Here is a 3,168-nt window from a genome sequence, read left to right as displayed (position 1 = left end):
AAAGAAAGTGGGTGCTACGCCCCACGCACCAAGCGCTTCCGCACAGGCGCATTAAACACCTATGGGCAATGCCTTCGTATCTGAGAGGCCATTCCAGCGTCTTTATTGCGACTTCTTAGGACCATACCCAGGTACAAAGAGAAGAAACCAGTTTTTGTTCATAGTGCTAGACCACTTTTCCAAATACGTATTTTTGAAGGCGATGCAAAACGCGACGTCGGCAAATGTAATCAGCTTCTTTAGTTCAGAGATTTTTCCAGCTTTCGGGGTCCCTCAATTCGTCCATAGTGATAACGGGAAGCAATTCATTTCGAAGGAGATGCAACAGGTTTTTAAAAGCTACGGGGTTGTTCACGTCAAGACGGGGTTATACTCACCGCAGGCTAACGCCTCTGAACGCGTGAACAGAGAAATTGTTTCGAAAGTTAGAATATTCCTGAAAGACAAGCAAGATCACATGGACTGGGACAAACATATTCCCGAAATTTTGTCGGTTTTAAGAAGCGATTACCATACGTCGATACAGAGCTAGCCTTACTACGCGTTATTTGGACAAAATATGATACAACATGCGTCAGCCTATAGCATACTGGAGAAACTGGGTAGCCTAAGACAAGACGAAGTCCCGATTACAAGCAGAGCTGACAAGTTAGCAAACATTCGCGAACACATACGAAAGAACCTTGAGCTAGCGCAAGACAGAGCAGCGAACACGTACAACAAACGTACGCGGGTTGTGAATTACCGGGAAGGACAAGAAGTATTCCGGAAAAACTTCGCTCTTAGCAATTTAAGCAAGGCATAAATGCTAAATTCTTGCCTAAATATATCAAGTGTCGTGTTCTGCGAAAGGTAGGCAATGCTTTGTACGATTTAGAGGACTTGAATGGCAAACCGATCGGGAGGTTCCATGCATCTGACATCTGGCCGTGACAATGTCATCCGTCACGAAGAGCGATCCGAAAGTAAAGTAGTTTTTTTCCAAAATTTAATAATCACGTTTTTTCTCAAATTTATATATATACACGTTTTTGCAAATATTAAACTTAGCGATAGGGTAAAACCTTGACCGCCCGCAGACTAAGTCATGTAGGGCTGTAACTCGCTTCTGTAACTCTTCCCTACCGATCATTTCTCTGCTGGTAGGGAATATACGTCATTCATTACAACTCCTTAGTAGTAGAGAACAAGGCGGCGAGTTCATATATGAATTCGCCCAGGTAGAGAATCGGAACAGAAACGAGCTACTGGACTAGCGGAGGGGCCGTACTGTGAAGACCGACTAAGTTCGACTCTAGCCAACGAATGTGAATAGACTATCTTTTTTTTTCTCTTACTGTCCTTTTCACTGGGCAAAGCGCCGGTCGGGGACAAACCGCCCAGTATCCTCCCCGAGCATCTATATTCATAGGACGTTCACGCGCGCTCCCACCGGGAGTCGTGAACTGCCTGACATTTCGCACTCCCATTAGGATTGTCTTTTAGGAGTTTTGACGAGTTCTCCTTATCAAAATGTCTAATGCCTTTCGGAGTTTTGACGAGTTCTCCTTATCAAAATGTCTAATTCCTTTCGGAGTTTTGACGAAAATGTCTCCTGTGCCGCAAAGCCATAATGAATAGGAAACAAAATAAATATATACACATTTTCCCAGCCGCCGGACGGCTATAAACTCGCGGCCAAGTGTCCTTTTCAGGACAGCCTGCCCTGTGTTCTTCTTAGCGGTGTTGAACTAGTGGGGGGCAGGGTGTAAAGACCGACTAAGTTCGGCACTTTGGGGGGTAGGCTTCTCTGGCCTAAAATAATAGAGAACCACCGCAACACCGGACTTGAATTTTTCCCCAGAGTTTACTCGGTATAATTCTGACTCAAGCATTTCGAAAAGAACGCTAATTCAACCCACACTTAGTTACGCAGCCGGGATTGAGTTTCCGAGTCGAATACGCCAGGCAAACTCTGGTATAACTTTTATTTTTTCTTCACTACCAGAATTACAAAAACCACCCTGACTTACTGACACCCCAGATTGAACCTTTTAAAACATTAAACTCATTGTTTTATGAATACAAGAATTACAGGAACCCGACTCAGTATTAACTAAATCAGTAGACTTATAGTTCCGGAGGCTGACTATACAGATCTGATCCACCCAGCATTACAGGCGAATACTGACGCGGAAAGTAGTACCGGCGTTACCTTCAGTGGTCCGGTATCATAGAACTAAACTTACTAGTCTCCCAATACTGAGTCGGACGAACCCTAACCGCCACCTGACGGAACTACGGGGTTGTAATTCCTTGCCCGGCTAAACACTTTTTTTTTGAGACTCTATATCTCAGGGGTGAGTCGTGCCCCACGTCCTTGTGATTTTACCACCTAACTCTTTTGCGGACGTCTTGCGAAGACAGTTAACCCTTTTTCCTGTTCGCTTCTGTGACGAGTCGTGAAGTGAAGCAGGTTTGTTATGGGTTACTGTTCGCCGCACAAAATATAAATACTTTATTTTTCGGCGTATAGCGCACCCGGTAGCGTGCCATAAATTTCACCATCTGATAATTTTTCTAGAGCGTATGGCAACACCAAAACTGCATGGAATGTCTGCCATTTTGCGATAGCTGTGTTCCCTCCGCACGGGTGTCGCTAATTGTCACTAGTTCCTTAGGTCTGTTCGCCTACTTTTTTTTTGGTTAATAAAAGTTTACCAGCGGAGGCTAGTGATAGTTGGTGACAGCTGTCTGTAACTGCCGTCTTCACAGGATGGAATTTATAACTTGACAGATCTGTTGGAATGTGGGGGCTCAATACATATCAGGGCTTATATCTTGGCATCTATTGCGATAACTTGGTACTTTGACAGCTATTCCCTTTGTACTAAAACCGGTAACTTTTATCCATGGTGAGACGGTGGGGAAAATTTGCTACGGTGTACAAATAAATAGTATCTGGCTGTGCCAAACGAAAAGGAAAATTTTGACAAGTGAAAAACCACACAAACGCTCGTGCAGAAGCTCTATTTTGTGTGTTGCTGAAATTGTTAAATTTACATATATTTTATAACTTGCAAGTAACGTACGTTCTTTTTGAATTTATCAGATTCCATTTTGATTTTCACTTCTATCACTGCCAACAATATTCTGCCTTATCCTGAGTTTCGCCCGATAATTGTTCAT

The sequence above is a fragment of the Rhagoletis pomonella genome, unplaced genomic scaffold (genome assembly GCF_013731165.1).
Source record: "Rhagoletis pomonella isolate Grant_MI unplaced genomic scaffold, Rhpom_1.0 Rhpom_scaffold_00002, whole genome shotgun sequence".
Classification (NCBI taxonomy): Eukaryota; Metazoa; Arthropoda; class Insecta; order Diptera; family Tephritidae; genus Rhagoletis; species Rhagoletis pomonella.
The sequence above is the reverse complement of the archived record's forward strand: the minus strand, read 5'-3'. Positions refer to the sequence as shown.